Genomic DNA, 19,933 nt, shown 5'->3' on the forward strand with positions numbered 1-19,933 from the left:
GAGACAGAGAGAGAGATAGAGGAAGAGAGAGATAGAGGGAGAGAGAGAGGTGGAGAACGAGAGGGAGAGAGAGAGGGAGAGAGGGGGATAGAGAGAGAGAGAGAGAGAGAGAGAGACAGAGAGAGAGGGAGAGGGGGATAGAGAGAGAGGGAGAGAGGGATATGCAGAGAGAGAGAGAGAGCGAGAGAGGCCTACGCGATAATATGAGTGTAATTCACTAAGTGACAGTGTTGACTCCAGTGTTGACTCCAGTGTTGAGTCCAGTGTTGAGCTGAGGGAGAGGTGAGAGATCTGTTAACTATCCCTCGTGATCATCCTGATTAATCTGTCCCTCGTGATCATCATGATTTATCTGTCCCTCGTGATCATCATGATTTATCTGCCCCTCGTGATCATCCTGATTAATCTGTCCCTCGTGATCATCCTGATTAATCTGCCCCTCGTGATCATCCTGATTAATCTGTCCCTCGTGATCATCCAGATTAATCTGTCCCTCGTGATCATCCAGATTAATCTGTCCCTCGTGATCATCCTGAATAATCTGTCCCTCGTGATCATCCTAATTAATCTGTCCCTCGTGATCATCCTAATTAATCTGTCCCTCGTGATCATCCTGAATAATCTGTCCCTCGTGATCATCATGATTAATCTGTCCCTCGTGATCATCATGATTAATCTGTCCCTCGTGATCATCCTAATTAATCTGTCCCTCGTGATCATCCTGAATAATCTGTCCCTCGTGATCATCCTGAATAATCTGTCCCTCGTGATCATCCTGAATAATCTGTCCCTCGTGATCATCCTAATTAATCTGTCCCTCGTGATCATCCTGAATAATCTTTCCCTCGTGATCATCCTAATTAATCTGTCCCTCGTGATCATCCTGATTAATCTGTACAAGTTACAGCTGGAGCAAGACATAATGCTAATTAACATTAACCCCTCAGGTAGCTAAGGAAGACAAGCCTGGAAAATATAGCCAAAACCACATGAGCACACACACACACACACACACACACACACACACACACACACACACACACACACACATACACAGGGCATGTTCCAGGCATAAGCAATAGTGTTTTTTCTCTTATGTCAGTCACTGACAGCCACTCAATTAGCCATGTCAGCTAACAATGTTTTGATTGGTAGTTGGTCTAGCCAGCTATCTAAACTTGAAGTAATCATGGAAGAATACCAGGGCAAACAGGGAATGTGCCCAGGGGCTCTGACCTCCTGGGGCCCCCATAGGTTTTGTTTTTCATTCTCACTCAGATATCATATTAACATGGCATAAATCATTACAAAATGGGTAGAATTGCAGGAAATGTCCCTTCCACCCCCTTCCCACCAAATATTGCTTAGGGCCCACACAACCACACAACCACACACACAACCCCTGACTCAGGGCGAAGAGAGGAGGAGTACACAACCACACAACCACACACACAACCCCTGACTCAGGGCGAAGAGAGGAGGAGGAGAGAGATGTTTTCTTATGCATTAGGGGAGTGGTGTTCAGATTAAGTAAACGAAAGCAATATTGGGCGCAGAGGAGAGTCCTACATTCCCGCGCTCCGAGGTCAGGTTGTCAGCAGAGCGCATTTGGAGCGCTCGTGTGTGTGTGTGTCTCCAGAAATACGCAAACCACCCTGCTTCAGTAATCAAATTAATGTCGGGGATTTCCTGTCCTCTGGCGGACAATATGTGATTAAACGGAAATCGATCGAGGAGGAACATCGCGGGAGCAGGATTTATTCAACGTTCTAGTGTTAACCCTCGCGCTGCTCGTGTTCCAGAATGATTGAACGGGAGAAAGTTTCTACCTTACTATATTACTAACAATCATTCCCCCGCTCTGTAGACTGAGAGGAGAAAAATAGGAGAGGAATATAACGTTTTTTTTTCTTCTCCAAACCGAGAGCACTGAGAGAGCTGCATGGGGCAACCGGGGCTAGGGCTCGATATCGATCCGGTGTAAATATGACGTCTGTGTTCGGTTATGCTCCCGTCTTGAACGCTGTTCTGATCGAAGACAACCCGGGATAATAGATAAATACTCCGGGGACTTCACCACACACACACACACACACACACACACACACACACACACACACACACACACACACACACACACACACACACACAAAGTGCGCGGCAGTGGCGCGCACGGTGAACCAGCCAGCATGTAGCGGAGGAGCTCGCGACACACCGGGCAGCCGAATTCATCAGCAGGAGATGAGGTCTAGAGTTATTAAAAAAGTTGCATCAGTCGTTAATTTATCCACCCACTCTACTACGGCGGCTCCGTCGCCACCTTCAACAGAGGAGCACCAGATATAAAACAGCGTACGGGACTGGGAACTACAACTACTGAATTTAGGACACACGGCGCACGCCTGTCCGGACAAAAGTTGCGTGGAGCACCCGAGCTAGGGGATACGTATTTGGAGTGAGGCAAAGGACGCACGGCACGGCGAAGACAAGCTGTGCGTGTAGTTAGGAGTGTGTATTGGAGTGTGTGTGTGTGTGTGTCTTGTGTGTAGTTGAAGCGATTAAAAGGTGTTTAATCCCGGAACACGCAGCACCAGCAGGTTGGCTTCTGTTCACCTGGTACCCGCGAGACAACACAACTCAGGTAACTATAAACCTATTATATTACCGGTCCTGTTCCTATTCCAACCCTGAGTGTCTGCCACTTAACTGTTGTTCATAGTTTGAACATAAGTCGAAGTCATCGTGTCTCAAACGGGGCTGTCCTTTTACGCAGCAGCGTTAGTTACCCAAGTGGCCAACTGTTGGTAGCCCTCACGGGTCATAGCAGTAGTCTGGTGTCAGTACCACGGATCAGACAGGGACACGGGGACATTGGAATAACGTTCCCTCTCTCTCCTTCTCTCTCTCCCTTTCATTATTTTGTGTGTGTGTGTGTGTGTGTGTGTGTGTGTGTGTGTGTGTGTGTGTGTGTGTGTGTGTGTGTGTGTGTGTGTGTGTGTGTGTGTGTCGGTGTGTGTCGGTGTGTGTGTGTGTTTCAATGACAGAGAGAGAGAGACCTTTGATCAGGTAGTTCAGGCAGGGAACCACATACTACTTTCTATTGATTCCTGTCTGTTTGGAAGTTTCCTATGTCCTGATGACAACAGAGGAGACAGACAACTGATGACTATAGAGGAGACAGATAACTGATGAGACTATAGAGACAGATAACTGATGAGACTATAGAGGAGACAGATAACTGATGAGACTATAGAGGAGACAGACAACTGATGACTATAGAGGAGACAGATAACTGATGAGACTATAGAGGAGACAGATAACTGATGAGACTATAGAGGAGACAGATAACTGATGAGACTATAGAGGAGACAGATAACTGATGAGACTATAGAGGAGACAGATAACTGATGAGACTATAGAGGAGACAGATAACTGATGAGACTATAGAGACAGATAACTGATGAGACTATAGAGGAGACAGACAACTGATGACTATAGAGGAGACAGATAACTGATGACTATAGAGGAGACAGATAACTGATGAGACTATAGAGACAGATAACTGATGAGACTATAGAGGAGACAGATAACTGATGAGACTATAGAGGAGACAGATAACTGATGAGACTATAGAGGAGACAGATAACTGATGAGACTATAGAGGAGACAGACAACTGATGAGACTATAGAGGAGACAGATAACTGATGAGACTATAGAGGAGACAGATAACTGATGAGACTATAGAGGAGACAGATAACTGATGAGACTATAGAGGAGACAGATAACTGATGACTATAGAGGAGACAGACAACTGATGAGACTATAGAGGAGACAGACAACTGATGAGACTATAGAGGAGACAGACAACTGATGAGACTATAGAGGAGACAGATAACTGATGACTATAGAGGAGACAGATAACTGATGAGACTATAGAGGAGACAGATAACTGATGAGACTATAGAGGAGACAGATAACTGATGAGACTATAGAGGAGACAGATAACTGATGAGACTATAGAGGAGACAGACAACTGATGAGACTATAGAGGAGACAGATAACTGATGAGACTATAGAGGAGACAGATAACTGATGAGACTATAGAGGAGACAGATAACTGATGAGACTATAGAGGAGACAGATAACTGATGAGACTATAGAGGAGACAGATAACTGATGAGACTATAGAGGAGACAGACAACTGATGAGACTATAGAGGAGACAGATAACTGATGAGACTATAGAGACAGACAGATAACTGAGCTACATCACAGACAGTTTTGGACACACCATGAATGCCTACTGTTCAGACTGTATGTGTGTGTGTGTGTGTGTGTGTGTGTGTGTGTGTGTGTCTTATGCACTTCTCATCAATAAACGTAGCTCAAAGTGCTTCAAAATATGTATTTGGTACGTGGCTGTGTTTAAGAGAGACTGCATTATGATTGCATGACTAATATGGTGTCTTAATGACTAACTGACTAATAGAATAGTAATTATAATAGTATGTGAATGAAGTCACAGTGAGCATGGAGCTCCACTGTGAAACTGTTGTGGTCCAGAATTCAACAAGTCTCTTTTCAGTTTAACCCTTTAGGCTATTAACCTCTGACATTTCACACACACACACACACACACACACACACACACACACACACACACACACACACACACACACACACACACACACACACACACACACACACACACACACACACACACACACACACACACACACACACACACACACACACACACACAACAAAATTGTTGATTTAGCATGTGTAACTGAGATTCTAATCAGTACAGTGAACCATTGTAGCCAGTATGCAATGGTCCATGTAACCTCCTGAGGTGGAAACTGAGCTGTGCTTCCTGACCTGACAAATTTATGACCATATAAAGAATTTGAAAACAAGTCAAATTTTGATAAACTCCCATATCTACTGGGTGAAATACCACAGTGTGCCATCACAGCAACAAGATTTGTGACCTGTTGCCACAAGAAAAGGGCAACCAGTGAAGAAAAAAACCCATTGTAAATACAACCTATATTTATGTTTATTTATTTTCCCTTTTGTACTTTAAATATTTGCACATCATTACAATACTGTATATAGACATAATGTGACATTTGAAATGTCTTTATACTATTTCACTTGCTTTGGCAATGTAAACATGTGTTTCCCATGCTAATAAAGCCCCTTACATTGAAATTTTATTGAAATTGAGAGAGAGAGAGAGACGGGGGGGGGTAACTGCCAAAATAAATGAAACACTTGATTAAATGAGGGATACAAAGAATATTGAAAGCAAGTTGTTTCTGTGTGGTTCCCGAGTTAATTAAGAAATTAATGGTGTCCCATCCCTCCAATAAAGTTCCAGACACTTCTATGCCAAGAATCTATGCTAAAGCACATTAAAGCTGTTCTGGCTGCTCGTGGTGACCCAACGCCCTGCTGTTCTGGCTGCTCATAGTGACCCAACGCCCTGCTGTTCTGGCTGCTCATAGTGACCCAACGCCCTGCTGTTCTGGCTGCTCATAGTGACCCAACGCCCTGCTGTTCTGGCTGCTCATAGTGACCCAACGCCCTGCTGTTCTGGCTGCTCGTGGTGACCCAACGCCCTGCTGTTCTGGCTGCTCATGGTGACCCAACGCCCTGCTGTTCTGGCTGCTCATAGTGACCCAACGCCCTGCTGTTCTGGCTGCTCGTGGTGACCCAACGCCCTGCTGTTCTGGCTGCTCTTAGTGACCCAACGCCCTGCTGTTCTGGCTGCTCATAGTGACCCAACACCCTGCTGTTCTGGCTGCTCATAGTGACCCAACGCCCTGCTGTTCTGGCTGCTCTTAGTGACCCAACACCCTGCTGTTCTGGCTGCTCATAGTGACCCAACGCCCTGCTGTTCTGGCTGCTCATAGTGACCCAACACCCTGTTGAGCAGGGGAACAACATGGTCCTGTGTGGCTCAGTTGGTAGAGCATGGTGTTTGCAACGCCAGGGTTGTGGGTTCAATTCCCACGGAGGACCAGTACGGAAAATGTATGAAATGTATGCATTCACTACTGTAAGTCGCTCTGGATAAGAGCGTCTACTAAAATGTTGATCTGGCTGCTCATGGTAACCTGCTGCTCGTGGTGGTCCAACTTCCTATTAACCTCGTCCCACCTACTCAACAGCCAGTGTAATCCCGTGGCGCGTTATTCAAGAATGCAAAAACTTCAATTTTTCAAACATATGACTATTTTACACCATTTTAAAGATAAGACTCTCGTTAATCTAACCACACTGTCCGATTTCAAAAAGGCTTTACAACGAAAGCAAAACATTAGATTATGTCAGCAGAGTACCCAGACAGAAATAATCAGACACCCATTTTTCAAGCTAGCATATAATGTCACATGAACCCAAACCACAGCTAAATGTAGCACTAACCTTTGATGATCTTCATCAGATGACAACCCTAGGACATTATGTTATACAATACATGCATGTTTTGTTCAATCAAGTTCATATTTATATCAAAAACCAGCTTTTTACATTAGCATGTGACTAGCATGTGACTAGCATTCCCACCGAACACTGCCGGTGAATTTACTAAATTACTCACGTCAAACGTTCACAAAAAGCATAACAATTATTTTAAGAATTATAGATACAGAACTCCTCTATGCACTCGATATGTCCGATTTTAAAATAGCTTTTCGGTGAAAGCACATTTTGCAATATTCTCAGTAGATAGCCCAGCATCACAGGGCTAGCTATTTAGACACCCAGCAAGTTTAGCACTCATCAAAGTCAGATTTACTATAAGAAAAATGTTATTACCTTTGCTGTCTTCGTCAGAATGCACTCCCAGGACTTCTACTTCAATAACAAATGTTGGTTTGGTTCAAAATAATCCATAGTTATATCCAAACAGCGGCGTTTTGTTCGTGCGTTCAAGACACTATCCGAAAGGGTAAATAAGGGTGACGAGCATGGCGCAATTCGTGACAAAAAAATTCTAAATATTCCATTACCGTACTTCGAAGCATGTCAACCGCTGTTTAAAATCAATTTTTATGCCATTTTTCTCAAAAAAAGCGATAATATTCTGACCGGGAATCTGCGTTTAGGTAAACAGACGAAAGAAAATAAAGCATTCGGTCGACTCGGGCACGCGCCTAAGCCCATAGTACTATTATCGGCCACAAGCCAAATGCGATAATGTGTTTCAGCCAGAGCCTGCCTCGATATCGTTCAGCTTTTTCCCGGGCTCTGAGAGCCTATGGGAGCCGTAGGAAGTGTCACGTTATTGCAAAGATCCTCAGTCTTCAATAAAAAGAGCCAAGATGAAACACAATTTGTCAGACAGGCCACTTCCTGCATGGAATCTTCTCAGGTTTTGGCCTGCCATATGAGTTCTGTTATACTCACAGACACCATTCAAACAGTTTTAGAAACTTTAGGGTGTTTTCTATCCAAAGCCAATAATTATATGCATATTCTAGTTACTGGGCAGGAGTAGTAACCAGATTAAATCGGGTACGTTTTTTATCCGGCTGTGTAAATACTGCCCCCTATCCCCAACAGGTTTTAAGACAGTTTATTTCAGTGTTTCCTTTATTTTGTTGGTTATTAAAGGATCAATCAGGTCTGATGTCTAACTGTTAGGTTATAGGTTATCAGGAGGGTCTAACTGTTAGGTTATAGTTCATCAGGAGGGTCTGTTAGGTTATAGGGCATCAGGAGGGTCTGTTAGGTTATAGGGCATCAGGAGGGTCTAACTGTTAGGTTATAGGTCATCAGGAGGGTCTAACTGTTAGGTTATAGGGCATCAGGAGGGTCTAACTGTTAGGTTATAGGGCATCAGGAGGGGCTAACTGTTAGGTTATAGGGCATCAGGAGGGTCTAACTGTTAGGTTATAGGGCATCAGGAGTGTCTGTTAGACATTTACATTTATGTCATTTAGCAGACGCTCTTATCCAGAGCGACTTACAAATTGGTGCATTCACCTTATGATATCCAGTGGAACAACCACTTTACAATAGTACATCTATATATTTTTTTTTGGGGGGGGGTTAGAAGGATTACTTTATCCTATCCTAGGTATTCCTTAAAGAGGTGGGGTTTCAGGTGTCTCCGGAAGGTGGTGATTGACTCCGCTGTCCTGGCGTCGTGAGGGAGCTTGTTCCACCATTGGGGTGCCAGAGCAGCGAACAGTTTTGACTGGGCTGAGCGGGAACTGTGCTTCCGCAGAGGTAGGGAGGCGAGCAGGCCAGAGGTGGATGAACGCAGTGCCCTTGTTTGGGTGTAGGGACTGATCAGAGCCTGAAGGTACGGAGGTGCCGTTCCCCTCACAGCTCCGTAGGCAAGCACCATGGTCTTGTAGCAGATGCGAGCTTCAACTGGAAGCCAGTGGAGTGTGTGGAGGAGCGGGGTGACGTGAGAGAACTTGGGAGGGTTGAACACCAGACGGGCTGTGGCATTCTGGATGAGTTGTAGGGGTTTAATGGCACAGGCAGGGAGCCCCGCCAACAGGGAGTTGCAGTAATCCAGACGGGAGATGACAAGTGCCTGGATTAGGTTATAGGTTATCAGTAGTGTCTGTTAGGTTATAGGTCATCAGGAGGGTCTAACTGTTAGGTTATAGGTCATCAGTAGGGTCTAACTGTTAGGTTATAGGTCATCAGGAGGGTCTAACTGTTAGGTTATAGGTCATCAGGAGGGTCTAACTGTTAGGTTATAGGGCATCAGGAGGGTCTAACTGTTAGGTTATAGGTCATCAGTAGGGTCTAACTGTTAGGTTATAGGTTATCAGTAGGGTCTAACTGTTAGGTTATAGGTCATCAGGAGGGTCTAACTGTTAGGTTATAGGGCATCAGGAGGGTCTAACTGTTTGGTTATAGGGCATCAGGAGGGTCTGTTAGGTTATAGGTCATCGGGAAGGTCTAACTGTTAGGTTATAGGGCATCAGGAGGGTCTAACTGTTTGGTTATAGGTCATCAGGAGGGTCTGTTAGGTTATAGGTCATCAGGAGGGTCTAACTGTTAGGTTACAGTGGCTTATATACTTCCTATTTTGTTGCCTTCTATCCTAGAATTAAAATAGATTTTTCGGGGGTTTGTATAATTTGATTTACACAACATGCCTTTGAAGATGCAACATATTTTTTTATTGTGAAATAAACAAGAAATAAGACAAACACAGAAAACTTGAGCGTGCATAACTATTCACCCCCCCAAAGTCAATACTTTGTAGAGGCACCTTTTGCAGTAATTACAGCTGCAAGTCTGTTGGGGTATGTCTCTATAAGTTTGGCACATCTAGCAACTAGGATTTTTGCCCATTCTTCAAGGCAAAACTGCTCCAGCTCCTTCAAGTTGAATGGGTTCCACTGGTGTACTGCAATCTTTAAGTCATACCACAGATTCTCAATTGGATTGAGGTCTTGGCTTTGACTAGGCCATTCCAAGACATTTAAATGTTTCCCCTTAAACCACTCGACTGTTGCTTCAGCAGTATGCTTAGGGTCATTGTCCTGCTGGAAGGTGAACCTCTGTCTGAAACAGGTTTCCCTCAAGAATTTCCCTGTATTTAGCGCCATCCATCATTCCTTCAATTCTGACCAGTTTCCCAGTCCCTGCCAATGAAAAACATCCCCACAGCATGATGCTGCCACCACCATGCTTCACTGTGGGGATGGTGTTCTCGGGGTGATGAGAGGTGTTGGGTTTGCATTTTCCTTTATTGCCAAAAAGCTAAATTTTAGTCTCATTTGACCAGAGTACCTTCTTCCATATGTTTGGGGAGTCTCCCACATGCCTTTTGGTGAACACCAAACATGTGTGCTTATATTAAGCAATTTCTTTCTAGGCACTCTTCCGTAAGCCCAGCTCTGTGGAGTGTACGGCTTAAAGTGGTCCTATGGACAGATACTCCAATCTCCACTGTGGAGCTTTGCAGCTCCTTCAGGGTTATCTTTGGTCTTTTTGTTTCCTCTCTGATTAATGCCCTCCTTGCCTGGTCCGTGAGTTTTGGTGGGCGGCCCTCTCTTGGCAGGTTTGTTGTGGTGCCATATTCTTTCCATTTTTGAATAATGGATTTAATGGTGCTCTGTGGGATGTTAAAGTTACAGGTATATTTTTTATAACCCAACCCTAATCTGTACTTCTCCACAACTTTGTCCCTGACCTGATTGGAGAGCTCCTTGGTCTTCATGGTGTCGCTTGCTTGGTGGTGCCCCTTGCTTAGTGGTGTTGCAGACTCGGTGGCCTTTCAGAACAGGTGTATATATACTGAGATCATGTGACACTTAGACTGCACACAGGTGGACCTTATTTAAGTAATTATGTGACTTCTGAAGGTAATTGGTTGCACCAGATCTTATTGAGGGACTTCATAGCAAAGGGAGTGAATACATATGCACGCACCACTTTTCTGTTTTTGATTGTTTTGAATTTTTTTAAACAAGTTATTCCTTTCATTTCACTTCACCAATTTGGACTATTTTGTGTATGACCATTGCATGAAATCCAAATAAAAATCAATTTAAATTACAGGTTGTAATGCAACAAAATAGGAAAAACGCCAAGGGGGATGAATGCTTTTCCAAGGCACTGTATAGTCATCAGGAGGGTATGTTAGGTTATAGGACCCTTGCAATGTGAATTATGCGATACTACCAAGGAAAGGACTTCACATTCTCTCTCTCTCTGTCTCTCTCTCTCTCTCTCTCTCTCTCTCTCTGTCGCTCTCTCTCTCTGTCTCTCTGCCTCTCTCTGTCTCTTTCTCTCTCTCTCTTTCTCACTCTGGATTAGGGCTGGATTCACAAACTTGGTGATTTGAGTGAGGTTGGGTGGAATTCATCGTGTGTCATAACAGTAGTGTCCTCTATCATGTCTTCCCGGGTGCTGCGTTGGGTTCTAAAGGGGGTCGTTGCTGCACTGCTGGGCTCTTTCAAGTAGCTACTGGAGTGTAGGATGAGACTGCAGTCTCCTCCGGTTTATCACCTACAACGGGACGGTTGTCATCAGACACTGAGGAAACTGTCCCCAATAAGACTTGATCCTCTACAGAGCAGGAGCGTTTTCGTACACTCAGCAGGAAGATGCTACATCTATGCAGGGACTGAAGTCTACGAGGTGGTCGAGTGGTTTAGTAACTGACTCTACCCTGAGAGGATGCTGCCAGTTCCTGTACAAACCTCCCATTGAGAAGTGTACAGCTGCTCTACAATGGATGGTTACTCACAGAGCTATCTCAAACAGATATGATTCGTACCATGATTCATCAGTGGAAAGGTGGTGCTGTTTTTATGGGTAGTAGGGGACAGTGTTAGGTAGGAGGGGACAGTGTTAGGTAGGAGGAGACAGTGTTAGGTACAGTGCTAGGTAGGAGGAGACAGTGTTAGATAGGAGGGGACAGTGTTAGGTAGGAGGGGACAGTGTTAGGTAGGAGGGGACAGTGTTAGGTAGGAGGAGACAGTGTTAGGTACAGTGTTAGGTAGGAGGGGACAGTGTTAGGTAGGAGGGGACAGTGTTAGGTAGGAGGGGACAGTGTTAGGTAGGAGGAGACAGTGTTAGGTACAGTGTAAGGTAGGAAGAGATAGTGTTAGGTAGGAGGGGACAGTCTTAGGTAGGAGGAGACAGTGTTAGGTAGGAGGAGACAGTGTTAAGTACAATATTGGGGAGGAGACAGTGTTAGGTAGGAGGAGACAGTGTTAGGTAGGAGGATGCGGTGTTAGGTAGGAGGATGCAGTGTTAGGTACAATATTAGGTAGGAGGAAATTGTGTTAGGTAGGAGGATACAATGTTAGGTAGGAGGAGCCAGTGTTAGGTAGGAGGAGGCAGTGTTAGGTAGACAGTGTTAGGTAGGAGGAGACAGTGTTAGGTACAGTGTTCGGTAGGAGGAGACAGTGTTTGGTACAGTGTTAGGTAGGAGGAGGCAGTGTTAGGTAGGAGGATACAGTTTTAGGTAGGAGGATGCAGTGTTAGGTAGGAGGGGACAGTGTTAGATAGGAGGATACATTGTTAAGTAGGAGGAGGCAGTGTCAGGTAGGAGGATACAGTGTTAGGTAGGAGGATGCAGTGTTAGGTAGGAGGATTCAGTGTTAGGTAGGAGGAGGCAGTGTTAGGTAGGAGGAGGCAGTGTTAGGTAGGAGGAGGCAGTGTTAGGTAGGAGGAGACAGTGTTAGGTACAATATTAGGTAGGAGACAGTGTTAGGTAGGAGGAGACAGTGTTAGGTAGGAGGATGCGGTGTTAGGTAGGAGGATGCAGTGTTAGGTACAATATTAGGTAGGAGGAAATTGTGTTAGGTAGGAGGATACAATGTTAGGTAGGAGGAGCCAGTGTTAGGTAGGAGGAGGCAGTGTTAGGTACAGTGTTAGGTAGGAGGAGATAGTGTTAGGTAGGAGGGGACAGTGTTAGGTAGGAGGAGACAGTGTTAGGTACAGTGCTAGGTAGTAGGAGACAGTGTTAGATAGGAGGGGACAGTGTTAGGTAGGAGGGGACAGTGTTAGGTAGGAGGGGACAGTGTTAGGTAGGAGGAGACAGTGTTAGGTACAGTGTTAGGTAGGAGGGGACAGTGTTAGGTAGGAGGGGACAGTGTTAGGTAGGAGGGGACAGTGTTAGGTAGGAGGAAACAGTGTTAGGTACAGTGTAAGGTAGGAGGAGATAGTATTAGGTAGGAGGGGACAGTCTTAGGTAGGAGGAGACAGTGTTAGGTAGGAGGAGACAGTGTTAGGTACAATATTAGGTAGGAGACAGTGTTAGGTAGGAGGAGACAGTGTTAGGTAGGAGGATGCGGTGTTAGGTAGGAGGATGCAGTGTTAGGTACAATATTAGGTAGGAGGAAATTGTGTTAGGTAGGAGGATACAATGTTAGGTAGGAGGAGCCAGTGTTAGGTAGGAGGATGCAGTGTTAGGTACAATATTAGGTAGGAGGAAATTGTGTTAGGTAGGAGGATACAATGTTAGGTAGGAGGATGCAGTGTTAGGTAGGAGGGGACAGTGTTAGATAGGAGGATACATTGTTAAGTAGGAGGAGGCAGTGTCAGGTAGGAGGATACAGTGTTAGGTAGGAGGATGCAGTGTTAGGTAGGAGGATTCAGTGTTAGGTAGGAGGAGGCAGTGTTAGGTAGGAGGAGGCAGTGTTAGGTAGGAGGAGGCAGTGTTAGGTAGGAGGAGACAGTGTTAGGTAGGAGAAGACAGTGTTAGGTACAATATTAGGTAGGAGACAGTGTTAGGTAGGAGGAGACAGTGTTAGGTAGGAGGATGCGGTGTTAGGTAGGAGGATGCAGTGTTAGGTACAATATTAGGTAGGAGGAAATTGTGTTAGGTAGGAGGATACAATGTTAGGTAGGAGGAGCCAGTGTTAGGTAGGAGGAGGCAGTGTTAGGTACAGTGTTAGGTAGGAGGAGATAGTGTTAGGTAGGAGGGGACAGTGTTAGGTAGGAGGAGACAGTGTTAGGTACAGTGCTAGGTAGGAGGAGACAGTGCTAGGTAAGAGGAGACAGTGTTAGATAGGAGGGGACAGTGTTAGGTAGTAGGGGACAGTGTTAGGTACAATATTAGGTAGGAGGAAATTGTGTTAGGTAGGAGGATACAATGTTAGGTAGGAGGAGCCAGTGTTAGGTAGGAGGAGGCAGTGTTAGGTACAGTGTTAGGTAGGAGGAGATAGTGTTAGGTAGGAGGGGACAGTGTTAGGTAGGAGGAGACAGTGTTAGGTACAGTGCTAGGTAGGAGGAGACAGTGCTAGGTAAGAGGAGACAGTGTTAGATAGGAGGGGACAGTGTTAGGTAGTAGGGGACAGTGTTAGGTAGGAGGGGACAGTGTTAGGTAGGAGGAGACAGTGTTAGGTACAGTGTTAGGTAGGAGGGGACAGTGTTAGGTAGGAGGGGACAGTGTTAGGTAAGAGGAGACAGTGTTAGGTACAGTGTAAGGTAGGAGGAGATAGTATTAGGTAGGAGGGGACAGTCTTAGGTAGGAGGAGACAGTGTTAGGTAGGAGGAGACAGTGTTAGGTACAATATTAGGTAGGAGACAGTGTTAGGTAGGAGGATGCAGTGTTAGGTACAATATTAGGTAGGAGGAAATTGTGTTAAGTAGGAGGATACAATGTTAGGTAGGAGGATGCAGTGTTAGGTAGGAGGGGACAGTGTTAGATAGGAGGATACATTGTTAAGTAGGAGGAGGCAGTGTCAGGTAGGAGGATTCAGTGTTAGGTAGGAGGAGGCAGTGTTAGGTAGGAGGAGGCAGTGTTAGGTAGGAGGAGGCAGTGTTAGGTAGGAGGAGACAGTGTTAGGTAGGAGGAGACAGTGTTAGGTACAATATTAGGTAGGAGACAGTGTTAGGTAGGAGGAGACAGTGTTAGGTAGGAGGATGCGGTGTTAGGTAGGAGGATGCAGTGTTAGGTAGGAGGATGCAGTGTTAGGTACAATATTAGGTAGGAGGAAATTGTGTTAGGTAGGAGGATACAATGTTAGGTAGGAGGAGCCAGTGTTAGGTAGGAGGAGGCAGTGTTAGGTACAGTGTTAGGTAGGAGGATTCAGTGTTAGGTAGGAGGAGGCAGTGTTAGGTAGGAGGAGGCAGTGTTAGGTAGGAGGAGACAGTGTTAGGTACAGTGTTCGGTAGGAGGAGACAGTGTTTGGTACAGTGTTAGGTAGGAGGAGGCAGTGTTAGGTAGGAGGAGGCAGTGTTAGGTAGGAGGAGACAGTATTAGGTAGGAGGAGACAGTGTTAGGTACAATATTAGGTAGGAGACAGTGTTAGGTAGGAGGAGACAGTGTTAGGTAGGAGGATGCGGTGTTAGGTAGGAGGATGCAGTGTTAGGTACAATATTAAGTAGGAGGAAATTGTGTTAGGTAGGAGGATACAATGTTAGGTAGGAGGAGCCAGTGTTAGGTAGGAGGAGGCAGTGTTAGGTACAGTGTTAGGTAGGAGGAGATAGTGTTAGGTAGGAGGGACAGTGTTAGGTAGGAGGAGACAGTGTTAGGTACAGTGCTAGGTAGGAGGAGACAGTGTTAGGTAGGAGGGGACAGTGTTAGGTAGGAGGGGACAGTGTTAGGTAGGAGGGGACAGTGTTAGGTAGGAGGAGACAGTGTTAGGTACAGTGTTAGGTAGGAGGGGACAGTGTTAGGTAGGAGGGGACAGTGTTAGGTAGGAGGAGACAGTGTTAGGTAGGAGGAGACAGTGTTAGGTACAGTGTAAGGTAGGAGGAGATAGTATTAGGTAGGAGGGGACAGTCTTAGGTAGGAGGAGACAGTGTTAGGTAGGAGGAGACAGTGTTAGGTACAATATTAGGTAGGAGACAGTGTTAGGTAGGAGGAGACAGTGTTAGGTAGGAGGATGCGGTGTTAGGTAGGAGGATGCAGTGTTAGGTACAATATTAGGTAGGAGGAAATTGTGTTAGGTAGGAGGATACAATGTTAGGTAGGAGGAGCCAGTGTTAGGTAGGAAGATGCAGTGTTAGGTACAATATTAGGTAGGAGGAAATTGTGTTAGGTAGGAGGATACAATGTTAGGTAGGAGGATGCAGTGTTAGGTAGGAGGGGACAGTGTTAGATAGGAGGATACATTGTTAAGTAGGAGGAGGCAGTGTCAGGTAGGAGGATACAGTGTTAGGTAGGAGGATGCAGTGTTAGGTAGGAGGATTCAGTGTTAGGTAGGAGGAGGCAGTGTTAGGTAGGAGGTTTCAGTGTTAGGTAGGAGGAGGCAGTGTTAGGTAGGAGGAGGCAGTGTTAGGTAGGAGGAGACAGTGTTAGGTAGGAGGAGACAGTGTTAGGTACAATATTAGGTAGGAGACAGTGTTAGGTAGGAGGAGACAGTGTTAGGTAGGAGGATGCGGTGTTAGGTAGGAGGATGCAGTGTTAGGTACAATATTAGGTAGGAGGAAATTGTGTTAGGTAGGAGGATACAATGTTAGGTAGGAGGAGCCAGTGTTAGGTAGGAGGAGGCAGTGTTAGGTACAGTGTTAGGTAGGAGGATTCAGTGTTAGGTAGGAGGAGGCAGTGTTAGGTAGGAGGAGGCAGTGTTAGGTAGGAGGAGACAGTGTTAGGTAGGAGGAGACAGTGTTAGGTACAATATTAGGTAGGAGACAGTGTTAGGTAGGAGGAGACAGTGTTAGGTAGGAGGATGCGGTGTTAGGTAGGAGGATGCAGTGTTAGGTACAATATTAGGTAGGAGGAAATTGTGTTAGGTAGGAGGATACAATGTTAGGTAGGAGGAGCCAGTGTTAGGTAGGAGGAGGCAGTGTTAGGTACAGTGTTAGGTAGGAGGAGATAGTGTTAGGTAGGAGGGGACAGTGTTAGGTAGGAGGAGACAGTGTTAGGTACAGTGCTAGGTAGGAGGAGACAGTGTTAGATAGGAGGGGACAGTGTTAGGTAGGAGGGGACAGTGTTAGGTAGGAGGAGACAGTGTTAGGTACAGTGTTAGGTAGGAGGGGACAGTGTTAGGTAGGAGGGGACAGTGTTAGGTAGGAGGAGACAGTGTTAGGTACAGTGTAAGGTAGGAGGAGATAGTGTTAGGTAGGAGGGGACAGTCTTAGGTAGGAGGAGACAGTGTTAGGTAGGAGGAGACAGTGTTAGGTACAATATTAGGTAGGAGACAGTGTTAGGTAGGAGGAGACAGTGTTAGGTAGGAGGATGCGGTGTTAGGTAGGAGGATGCAGTGTTAGGTACAATATTAGGTAGGATGAAATTGTGTTAGGTAGGAGGATACAATGTTAGGTAGGAGGAGCCAGTGTTAGGTAGGAGGAGGCAGTGTTAGGTACAGTGTTAGGTAGGAGGAGATAGTGTTAGGTAGGAGGGGACAGTGTTAGGTAGGAGGAGACAGTGTTAGGTAGGAGGAGACAGTGTTAGGTAGGAGGAGACAGTGTTAGGTACAGTGTTCGGTAGGAGGAGACAGTGTTTGGTACAGTGTTAGGTAGGAGGAGGCAGTGTTAGGTAGGAGGATACAGTTTTAGGTAGGAGGATGCAGTGTTAGGTAGGAGGGGACAGTGTTAGATAGGAGGATACATTGTTAAGTAGGAGGAGGCAGTGTCAGGTAGGAGTATACAGTGTTAGGTAGGAGGATGCAGTGTTAGGTAGGAGGATTCAGTGTTAGGTAGGAGGAGGCAGTGTTAGGTAGGAGGAGGCAGTGTTAGGTAGGAGGAGGCAGTGTTAGGTAGGAGGAGACAGTGTTAGGTAGGAGGAGACAGTGTTAGGTACAATATTAGGTAGGAGACAGTGTTAGGTAGGAGGAGACAGTGTTAGGTAGGAGGATGCGGTGTTAGGTAGGAGGATGCAGTGTTAGGTAGGAGGATGCAGTGTTAGGTACAATATTAGGTAGGAGGAAATTGTGTTAGGTAGGAGGATACAATGTTAGGTAGGAGGAGCCAGTGTTAGGTAGGAGGAGGCAGTGTTAGGTACAGTGTTAGGTAGGAGGAGATAGTGTTAGGTAGGAGGGGACAGTGTTAGGTAGGAGGAGACAGTGTTAGGTAGGAGGAGACAGTGTTAGGTAGGAGGAGGCAGTGTTAGGTAGGAGGGGACAGTGTTAGGTAGGAGGATACATTGTTAAGTAGGAGGAGGCAGTGTTAGGTAGGAGGATACAGTGTTAGGTAGGAGGAGGCAGTGTTAGGTAGGAGGAGACAGTGTTAGGTAGGAGGGGACCGTGTTAGGTAGGAGGGGACAGTGTTAGGTACAATATTAGGTAGGAGGAAATTGTGTTAGGTAGGAGGATACAATGTTAGGTAGGAGGAGCCAGTGTTAGGTAGGAGGAGGCAGTGTTAGGTACAGTGTTAGGTAGGAGGAGATAGTGTTAGGTAGGAGGGGACAGTGTTAGGTAGGAGGAGACAGTGTTAGGTACAGTGCTAGGTAGGAGGAGACAGTGCTAGGTAAGAGGAGACAGTGTTAGATAGGAGGGGACAGTGTTAGGTAGTAGGGGACAGTGTTAGGTAGGAGGGGACAGTGTTAGGTAGGAGGAGACAGTGTTAGGTACAGTGTTAGGTAGGAGGGGACAGTGTTAGGTAGGAGGGGACAGTGTTAGGTAGGAGGAGACAGTGTTAGGTACAGTGTAAGGTAGGAGGAGATAGTATTAGGTAGGAGGGGACAGTCTTAGGTAGGAGGAGACAGTGTTAGGTAGGAGGAGACAGTGTTAGGTACAATATTAGGTAGGAGACAGTGTTAGGTAGGAGGATGCAGTGTTAGGTACAATATTAGGTAGGAGGAAATTGTGTTAAGTAGGAGGATACAATGTTAGGTAGGAGGATGCAGTGTTAGGTAGGAGGGGACAGTGTTAGATAGGAGGATACATTGTTAAGTAGGAGGAGGCAGTGTCAGGTAGGAGGATACAGTGTTAGGTAGGAGGATGCAGTGTTAGGTAGGAGGATTCAGTGTTAGGTAGGAGGAGGCAGTGTTAGGTAGGAGGAGGCAGTGTTAGGTAGGAGGAGGCAGTGTTAGGTAGGAGGAGACAGTGTTAGGTAGGAGGAGACAGTGTTAGGTACAATATTAGGTAGGAGACAGTGTTAGGTAGGAGGAGACAGTGTTAGGTAGGAGGATGCGGTGTTAGGTAGGAGGATGCAGTGTTAGGTAGGAGGATGCAGTGTTAGGTACAATATTAGGTAGGAGGAAATTGTGTTAGGTAGGAGGATACAATGTTAGGTAGGAGGAGCCAGTGTTAGGTAGGAGGAGACAGTGTTAGGTACAGTGTTAGGTAGGAGGATTCAGTGTTAGGTAGGAGGAGGCAGTGTTAGGTAGGAGGAGGCAGTGTTAGGTAGGAGGAGACAGTGTTAGGTACAGTGTTCGGTAGGAGGAGACAGTGTTTGGTACAGTGTTAGGTAGGAGGAGGCAGTGTTAGGTAGGAGGATACAGTTTTAGGTAGGAGGATGCAGTGTTAGGTAGGAGGGGACAGTGTTAGATAGGAGGATACATTGTTAAGTAGGAGGAGGCAGTGTCAGGTAGGAGGATACAGTGTTAGGTAGGAGGATGCAGTGTTAGGTAGGAGGATTCAGTGTTAGGTAGGAGGAGGCAGTGTTAGGTAGGAGGAGGCAGTGTTAGGTAGGAGGAGGCAGTGTTAGGTAGGAGGAGACAGTATTAGGTAGGAGGAGACAGTGTTAGGTACAATATTAGGTAGGAGACAGTGTTAGGTAGGAGGAGACAGTGTTAGGTAGGAGGATGCGGTGTTAGGTAGGAGGATGCAGTGTTAGGTACAATATTAAGTAGGAGGAAATTGTGTTAGGTAGGAGGATACAATGTTAGGTAGGAGGAGGCAGTGTTAGGTACAGTGTTAGGTAGGAGGAGATAGTGTTAGGTAGGAGGGGACGGTGTTAGGTAGGAGGAGACAGTGTTAGGTACAGTGCTAGGTAGGAGGAGACAGTGTTAGGTAGGAGGGGACAGTGTTAGGTAGGAGGGGACAGTGTTAGGTAGGAGGGGACAGTGTTAGGTAGGAGGAGACAGTGTTAGGTACAGTGTTAGGTAGGAGGGGACAGTGTTAGGTAGGAGGGGACAGTGTTAGGTAGGAGGAGACAGTGTTAGGTAGGAGGAGACAGTGTTAGGTACAGTGTAAGGTAGGAGGAGATAGTATTAGGTAGGAGGGGACAGTCTTAGGTAGGAGGAGACAGTGTTAGGTAGGAGGAGACAGTGTTAGGTACAATATTAGGTAGGAGACAGTGTTAGGTAGGAGGAGACAGTGTTAGGTAGGAGGATGCGGTGTTAGGTAGGAGGATGCAGTGTTAGGTACAATATTAGGTAGGAGGAAATTGTGTTAGGTAGGAGGATACAATGTTAGGTAGGAGGAGCCAGTGTTAGGTAGGAAGATGCAGTGTTAGGTACAATATTAGGTAGGAGGAAATTGTGTTAGGTAGGAGGATACAATGTTAGGTAGGAGGATGCAGTGTTAGGTAGGAGGGGACAGTGTTAGATAGGAGGATACATTGTTAAGTAGGAGGAGGCAGTGTCAGGTAGGAGGATACAGTG

General features: G+C 46.0%; 1 protein-coding gene across 1 annotated transcript in view; it reads left to right on the forward strand.

Moving 5' to 3' along the window:
• Positions 1 to 1,553: 1,553 nt before the first annotated feature.
• alkal2b (ALK and LTK ligand 2b) overlaps positions 1,554 to 19,933 on the forward strand; it is a 32,792-nt gene continuing 14,412 nt past the window's right edge. Inside the window, exon 1 of the mRNA XM_045710566.1 lies at positions 1,554 to 2,641. The gene's annotated coding sequence lies outside the window, so the exon portion shown is untranslated. The remainder of the gene's footprint in view (positions 2,642 to 19,933) is intronic.

The sequence above is a fragment of the Salmo salar genome, chromosome ssa01 (genome assembly GCF_905237065.1).
Source record: "Salmo salar chromosome ssa01, Ssal_v3.1, whole genome shotgun sequence".
In the NCBI taxonomy this organism is placed as follows: domain Eukaryota; kingdom Metazoa; phylum Chordata; class Actinopteri; order Salmoniformes; family Salmonidae; genus Salmo; species Salmo salar.